Source organism: Silene latifolia, chromosome 11, assembly GCF_048544455.1.
Source record: "Silene latifolia isolate original U9 population chromosome 11, ASM4854445v1, whole genome shotgun sequence".
In the NCBI taxonomy this organism is placed as follows: domain Eukaryota; kingdom Viridiplantae; phylum Streptophyta; class Magnoliopsida; order Caryophyllales; family Caryophyllaceae; genus Silene; species Silene latifolia.
This window is the reverse complement of record NC_133536.1, coordinates 139380336-139388731: the sequence shown is the minus strand read 5'-3', so window position 1 is coordinate 139388731 and position 8396 is coordinate 139380336.

Here is an 8396-nt window from a genome sequence, read left to right as displayed (position 1 = left end):
GATTTAAGCCTCACTTTAATGACTTATAATCCACCCCATATGTTAATTACATCTTGAAAGTGGTAATTTTCTGAGTATTCATCATGTTTAAGAAGTATGAAATGATTAAATGAAAGATGGTTGAATTTGGAAGGCTTTAGATGAATGTTTGTCGAGTTTTCAGTATACGGTGATCCTCTCTGTAGGTGGGCGGCAGCCGGCCTACCCAACCGGCAGCGCATCTTTGCATTTCTGACTTGTAAAAATAGAGAATTAAGCCTTTGTGATCCCCTCGCAGGTGGGGGCGGCCGGCCTACCCAACCGGCAGCGCGTACATGAAATTTTTGGTGCCTTTTATAATAGGGTGTATCCCCTGCCGGTGGGCCGGCAGCCGGTCAACCGGCAGAGAATACACAATGTGAAATGTTGAAGTTAATTGACTATAGTAGGTATTCCCTGCCGGTGGGCCGGCAGCCGGTCACCCGGCAGAGGATACACATTGAATGTTTTTGACCTTGTTTCCTTTAGCTTGAATCCTCTGCCGGTGGGCCGGCAGCCGGCCACCCGGCAGAGATTACACCCTCACCTAATTTGACATTGTTCACCATAGCAGGAATCCTCTGCCGGTGGGCCGGCAGCCGGTGCCCACACCGGCAGAGAGTACCTGATGTTTCTCATACCTTTATACTTATGCATGCTTCACATGAATTGTTTACGTTATGTTTGTGCAATCTTTTCCACTCGTATTTGTGACCCGAGTGTGACGTTTTACATTGTGAGACTACTCGACATTCCTTATTTATTTGCCCTCGGACATTGGGTCACGGTTAGGTGCCATTGTTTCCGAGTTGGGCTATTTTTCCTTCCGCCTCTTCGGACCGGGGGTCACGGTTAGGTGACAAGGTTCCGCTTGAGGTTACTCGACTTTCGGGCACGGTTAGGTGTACCATATTTCGAGTCTTGGATACGATTTGGTATCGTTTGTCGAATCGGGTGTCGTCCATCCCGAGAGTCTGGCCAGGTTTAGACTAGGACCGTATTATGATCGTCGTCCTACCAAGAGGTTGGAGTCTAGAGGGTTGTCTTGTTTGAGTCTATACTTTGTAATTTGTCTTACATTTGAGTCGAGTCAATTGGTGACCGTTTGACCTAATTATTCTTCTCTCATTTATGCATAACTACTCTTATTGCATTTTGTGTACTAATCATGATTCCCTTGTTACCGTAAGTATTTATTCTTATACTTGTTGATTTAATTACATTCCTAATTACTTGTATTTTGACATATTGTGGCTGGGAGAACCCTGAGTTACTCCCCACTGACTGTGGCTTTCATATTTATTATGAATGACAGGTTTGTGATGAAGCTTAAGTGGGGAAGACCGTGTGAGCTAGCGAGTTCTTACCTTGGACCTTATTTAGCTATCACTTTAATAGACTCACCTACTTTTAGACTCATGTTCATTCGTGGGATATCTTTTCCCCAATAAATAGACTTGTGTTGTAAACTTAAACTTAACTATCTAAACTTATCTATCGTGTTGGTGATACCTCGCGTTGGACTTCACTAGAAGCTTTAAAAGTTTTAAAAATCTCGTGTTTCCGCCACGATTTACTAGTTATATTTTGTTGCCTCAACGAGGGGTGTCACAGTTGGTATCAGAGCATATATTGCTCCCGACGCACACACGTGTACCCCAACTTAAAATTCTTACTTGACCTTGAATAATGAATGAGAGATGGGTAGAATTAAGGACCTAAGTTGGTAGCCTTTTTGTGTATGTTTTGTGATAGGTTCTAACTTGTTTGCTCTTGTGCAAAAGATGGTACGACCAACCAATGTGGAGAATGCTATCATGCAAGCCCTTACACAAGTGCTTGCTAATCAACAAAATGCTCAACCCGCTCCCCCTACACCCGAAGCTAACCGTGAAGGAAGCTATTGCAAGTCAACTAGCAAGGAACAAGGCTAGGACCTATGGTGGTGAAGTGGATCCTGTTGCTCTCTTGGAGTGGTTTCGTGATATGGAGAAGAACTTCTCTCTCTTTGATGCCCGAGAGGAGGACAAGGTGAGATTAGCCTCTCACTTTCTTGTGAAGGAAGCCGATAGGTGGTGGACTTTGACCGGTCCTACCGCTACTTAAGACCCCAACTTTGATTAGAACCGCTTCAAGTCACTTGTGGAGACTCGCTTCTACCCTAAGGAGCTCAAACAACAAAGATTGAAGGAGTTCATGGACTTCAAGCAAGGGAAGCTATCAATTCAAGCCTACACCGACAAGTTTAATGAACTTGCTCATTATGCCTCCAAGTTCGTGAAAGATGAAGAGGATCGTGTCTACTTCTACAAGAACAAGTTGAATCCTAAAGTGGAAAGCATGGTGAGAAGAAACTCAACTACCTTTGTGGAAGTTTATGATGATGCTATTTGGGCCGAAAGCTCTTTGAAGGCCATTGAAGAAGAAGCCAAGCCCCACTCCTCTTCTCATTCTTACCGTTCTAACTTTCATGGCAAGAGACCATTTGTGCCTTCTACTCCAAACTATGCCAACAAGAGGAGGTTTGTGCCAAGGATGCAAGACCATGGAGGACAAGGTCCAAGAGTTCAAGAACCTAGAGGACAAGCTCCCACATCAACTAATGAACTTGAGAAGGACCGTAAGTGCTACCATTGTAGGCAAGCCGCACACCCCGGAATTGGATGCTATGACAAGCCCTTGACTTGCTTCCATTGTAAGAAGCCCGGACATCGTGTTGCCGATTGCCCCGAGAAGAAGAATGCTCCTACTTCAAATGCTAGGCCAAGAGGAACTATCTTTGTCATGAGTCGAGCCGAAGCCGCCGCTCATCCCGATATCATTACGGGTATGTTCTCAATTTTTGATCAACCTTGCCTCATTTTATTTGATACCGGCGCATCTCTATCTTTTATATCTTCCAAGTTTTCCGAAAAACTAGCTCTTGAGCCCATTCCTAGTGAGGAAACTTCTATATCCTTACCTTCCGGAGAAATATTCTCTTGCTCCCTCACTTTCTCCGACATTCCTATTTCTATTTCGGAAACCTTGTTTCCCGCTAACCTACTTCGTTTCCCCCTTGAGGAATTCGATGTAATTTTGGGTATGGATTGGTTGTCAAAGTATGATGCAAGATTCGAGTGTAGAGACCAAAAGATTTGCCTCAAGAGTCCGCTAGGCACCCGTGTATCCTATAAAGGAGTTCGTTCCCAAGAAGGTGTGAAATTGATTTCCGCTTTGAAGTTGATGAGCATGAAGAGGAAAGGTTACCAAATCTTTCTATGCATGGTGACCTCTACCTCCCCTTCCTTACCAAATATTGAAGAAGTACCCGTGGTTTGTGAGTTCCCCGATGTCTTTCCCGAAGAATTGCCCGGAATTCCTCCCGAGCGTGATGTTGAGTTCTCTATCGACCTTGTACCCGGAACCGGACCGATTGCTAAAGCCCCGTACCGTATGGCTCCAACCGAGTTGAAGGAGTTGAGGAAGCAACTTGATGAGATGATTGAGAAAGGATTCATTAGACCTAGTGCCTCGCCTTGGGGTGCTCCCGTTCTCTTTGTGAAGAAGAAAGATGGATCCATGAGACTTTGCATTGACTACCGCGAGCTTAACCGTGTTACCATCAAGAACAAGTACCCTCTACCAAGGATTGAAGATTTGTTTGATCAACTCAAAGGTGCTTCTACTTTCTCCAAGATTGATTTGAGATCCGGTTATCATCAAATTCCCGTTCGTGAGTCCGACATCCCTAAGACCGCCTTTAGCACGAGATATGGACATTTCGAGTTTAAGGTGATGCCCTTTGGTTTAACCAATGCCCCTTCTATCTTCATGGACCAAATGAACCGGACCTTTAGTGAGTTCTTAGACAAGTGTGTTGTGGTCTTCATTGACGATATCCTCATCTATTCCAAGTCCGAAGAAGAGCATGCCGATCACCTTCGTATCATTTTAGAGATCCTTCGTCGTCAAAAGTGGTTTGCCAAATTCTCCAAGTGTGAATTTTGGTTGTCTAAGGTGTCCTTTCTAGGCCATGTTATATCTAAGGATGGTGTCATGGTAGACCCTTCGAAGATTGAAGCCGTGATTGAGTGGAAGAGTCCAACCGATGTTGGTGAGATCCGTAGTTTCTTGGGTTTGGCGGGTTATTACCGTCGCTTTGTGAAAGATTTTTCCAAGCTTGCTAGACCGATGACTCAACTTTTGAAGAAAGAGACCAAGTTTGCGTGGACCGAAGCTTGTGAAGGTGCATTCCAAGAGTTGAAGAAGAGGTTGACTACCGCTCCCGTGTTGACCTTGCCCGAGGATGGAGTTGACTTTGATGTGTTTTGTGATGCTTCCAAGATGGGTTTAGGTTGTGTTCTTATGCAAAATAGAAGAGTTGTTGCCTATGCTTCGCGACAATTGTGAGTTCATGAGGTGAACTATCCCACTCATGATTTGGAATTAGCCGCCATCGTTCACGCTTTGAAGATGTGGAGACACTATCTCATTGGAGTCCATTGTCGCATCTACACCGATCATAAGAGTTTGAGATACATCTTCACCTAAAAGGATTTGAATATGAGACAACGACGATGGTTGGAATTGGTGAATGATTACGACGTAGAGATGTTGTATCATGAAGGAAAGGCAAATGTGGTTGCCGATGCCCTTAGTAGGAAGTCTACTCATTCCTTGAGTGCCATTCGTGTGCTCCCCGACGACCTTTGTACCGAGTTTCGTAAGCTAAGTTTGCAACTTGTGGAGAGTGGTTTTGATTATCTTGGTGCTATGGTTGCCGAGCCCGTTCTTCACCGTGAGATCCTTGATAGCCTTGTGGACGATGCTACCTTTAAAAGTTTTCAAGCCAAGCTTCTTGAAGGGAAAGCAAAGGATTGTGAGATTGATGCTAGAGGTTACCTTCGTTACCGAGGACGCATGTACGTGCCCGATGCCGTTGATTTGAGGAAGAGAGTTCTAGATGAAGCTCATCTATCCCCTTATTCGATTCACCCCGGAGGAGACAAGATGTATAAATATTTGAAGCTTCAGTTTTGGTGGCCTAACATGAAGAATGACATTGTGTCATATGTTGGAAGGTGTCTTACTTGTCAACAAGTGAAGATTGAGCATAAGAGACCCGGTGGTTTGCTACAACCATTAGATGTTCCTTTATGGAAGTGGGAATCCATTTCCATGGATTTTGTGATGGCTTTGCCTAAGACCGTTGGTGGAAAGGATGCCGTATGGGTTGTTGTGGATAGGTTGACCAAGTGTGCTAGGTTCATCCCTATCAAAGAGACTTGGAGTTTAGACCGTCTTGCTAGTGCTTATGTTGAAGAGATCATTCGTTACCATGGTGTTCATAAAGAGATCGTGTCGGATCGTGACCCACGTTTTTGTTCAAGATTTTGGAAAGCTTTGCAAGATGCTATGGGTAGTAAGTTGTTGATGAGTACCGCTTTTCATGCCGCTACCGATGGACAATCCGAGAGGACGATTCAAACTCTAGAAGACTTGTTGCGTGCTTGTGCCTTTGATTTCCATTCTAGTTGGGAGAAGAGCTTACCTTTGGTGGAATTTTCTTACAACAATAGTTATCATGCTTCTATCAAGATGGCCCCTTATGAAGCCCTTTATGGAAGGAAATGCCGTAGTCCGATTTGTTGGGACCAAGCAAGTGATGTTCGTGATCTAGGACCCGACAAGTTAGCCGAGACGATTGATCAAGTGAATCTCATCCGTGAAAGAATGAAAGCCGCCCAAGATCGACAGAAATCCTATGCCGATGTTCGCCGTCGACCCTTGGAGTTTGAAGTTGGAGATAAGGTGTTCTTGAAAGTGTCCCCGATGAAAGGAGTAAAGAGGTTCGGAGTTAAAGGGAAGTTGAGTCCGAAGTACATTGGACCTTATGAAGTGATAAAAAGGATTGGTGCCGTGGCTTATAGATTGGATTTGCCCCCGAGTTTGGGTAAAGTTCATGATGTTTTCCACGTGTCTCAACTTAGGAAATACATTAGCGACCCTAGTCATGTGTTGCAAAATGAAATTCCCGAGCTTGAGCCTAGTCTTTCTTTTGAGGAGAGACCGATTCGTATCTTGGATAAGAAGGAGAAGAAGCTAAGGAGCAAAGTGGTGCCCTTGGTGAAAGTGTTGTGGAAGTGTGGTGATGTAGAAGAAGAGACTTGGGAGCCGGAGGCTTCCATGCGTGTCAAGTACCCTAGTTTGTTTTCTTAAGGTAATACCTTTTCGTTTCAAGTTTCGAGGGCGAAACTTTTTAAAAGGAGGGATGATTGTAACACCCCGCGCCTTTCTTATATTTTAAATGAACTTTTAAGTAATTTTTATTAAATAATTATTATTTAAAGCTTATTTTCATAAAATATCGTCGTAGCTGTGTAACAGTAATAATAGTGTAGATTTTAATAATATTATTCTCCGACTCGAGTTATAGTAGACTTGGGACGAAAATTCTAGTAGATACCGACTCATTTTGAGTTATTGGGCTTAACTTGACTCATGGGCCTTTTTCCCCCTCTTTTCTCTACACAAAACCTCAACTAAACCCTCACAACTTCATCTCCCTCACTTCTAATTTCTGAAATTTCCCAACAACCACATCACCATTGTTGAACCTTCCCTTACTAACCCTAAAATCACCATATCTCACTCAATTCTTCACCAATCTCGTTCCTTTTCGCGCCATTCTCTTCCTTTTCTCATTTCCATTCTTTCTAAGTAAGAAAGTCGCCATCTTTTCCTCTATTTCGAAATTCTCATCTTACAAGGATGTGATTTCTTGACTTAATACCTTTATTTTTGTGTTTAGGGGAGAACTTGGACAACCCGGAGGAGGATAGCTACATCATTGACGAGTCTTTAGAAGATTGAAGTGCAAAAAGGTAACGGTGATGGGTTACTCGACTTTTATGTTAAAATTGTGTGAATTGTGTAGTATTAGACTCACATGAATGTTAAATTTGGTGTCTTTCATGCTTTTGGTGATTTGGTGTTGAGTAGAATACTTGTATGACAATTCTCACATGTTTAAGGAGTAATTTCATGTCTTGTTGTAATATGGTGAAATATGGGATGATGTTAGTGTACTTCCCTCATAATTATTTGATTTAAGCCTCACTTTAATGACTTATAATCCACCCCATATGTTAATTACATCTTGAAAGTGGTAATTTTCTGAGTATTCATCATCTTTAAGAAGTATGAAATGATTAAATGAAAGATGGTTGAATTTGGAAGGCTTTAGATGAATGTTTGTCGAGTTTTCGTATACAGTGATCCTCTGCCGGTGGACCGGCAGCCGGCCTACCCAACCGGCAGCGCGTCTTTTCATTTCTGACTTGTAAAAATAGAGAATTAAGCCTTTGTGATCCCCTGCCGGTGGGCCGGCAGCCGGCCTACCCAACCGGCAGCGCGTACATGAAATTTTTGGTGCCTTTTATAATAGGGTGTATCCCCTGCCGGTGGGCCGGAAGCCGGTCAACCGGCAGAGAATACACAATGTGAAATGTTGAAGTTAATTGACTATAGTAGGTATTCCCTGCCGGTGGGCCGGCAGCCGGTCACCCGGCAGAGGATACACATTGAATGTTTTTGACCTTGTTTCCTTTAGCTTGAATCCTCTGCCGGTGGGCCGGCAGCCGGCCACCCGGCAGAGATTATACCCTCACCTAATTTGACATTGTTCACCATAGCAGGAATCCTCTGCCGGTGGGCCGGCAGCCGGTGCCCACACCGGCAGAGAGTACCTGATGTTTCTCATAACTTTATACTTATGCATGCTTCACATGAATTGTTTACGTTATGTTTGTGCAATCTTTTCCACTCGTATTTGTGACCCGAGTGTGACGTTTTACATTGTGAGACTACTCGACATTCCTTATTTATTTGCCCTCGGACATTGGGTCACGGTTAGGTGCCATTGTTTCCGAGTTGTGCTATTTTTCCTTCCGCCTCTTCGGACCGGGGGTCACGGTTAGGTGACAAGGTTCCGCTTGAGGTTACTCGACTTTCGGGCACGGTTAGGTGTACCATATTTCGAGTCTTGGATACGATTTGGTATCGTTTGTCGAATCGGGTGTCGTCCATCCCGAGAGTCTGGCCAGGTTTAGACTAGGACCGTATTATGATCGTCGTCCTACCAAGAGGTTGGAGTCTAGAGGGTTGTCTTGTTTGAGTCTATACTTTGTAATTTGTCTTACATTTGAGTCGAGTCAATTGGTGACCGTTTGACCTAATTATTCTTCTCTCATTTATGCATAACTACTCTTATTGCATTTTGTGTACTAATCATGATTCCCTTGTTACCGTAAGTATTTATTCTTATACTTGTTGATTTAATTACATTCCTAATTACTTGTATTTTGACATATTGTGGCTGGGAGAACCCTGAGTTA